Here is a 481-nt window from a genome sequence, read left to right as displayed (position 1 = left end):
GGGGGGGAATAAATAAAATAAATCTTTAAAAAAAAATCAGAGTCTTTGACTGTAGGTAAGTACGCACAGGAAAAGTTTTACACTTGGAGAGTTTAAGGTAGACTGGACATTTTCTCAGAATATTTCTTTGAAATTTTTTGTAAAGGAAACCAGACTGACCTAAAAATACATTAATGGAGATTTGCCTTTCTCAAATATCTGCACATTTGTATTAGAATTCCTTCAGCTATAAATAACAGACAAATCAGACTTCCAGAAGCTTGGATTGTCAAGGCATTTAATTATCTCATTTAAAAACAAGTCTGGACGAAGGCCTTTCCAAGGGAGGTGCAATGGTTCGATGATACTATATTATCTCTTGCTGCCTAGCAAATATCCTCAGGCTTGGTGACTTAAAACAACAATAAATACTTTTTTCTCTCTCATAGTTCCTGTGAGTCAGGAATTCAGGAGCATCTTAGCTGGATATTCTGGCTATGGT

The sequence above is a fragment of the Dasypus novemcinctus genome, chromosome 24, assembly GCF_030445035.2.
Source record: "Dasypus novemcinctus isolate mDasNov1 chromosome 24, mDasNov1.1.hap2, whole genome shotgun sequence".
In the NCBI taxonomy this organism is placed as follows: domain Eukaryota; kingdom Metazoa; phylum Chordata; class Mammalia; order Cingulata; family Dasypodidae; genus Dasypus; species Dasypus novemcinctus.
This window is presented reverse-complemented; position numbering follows the sequence as displayed.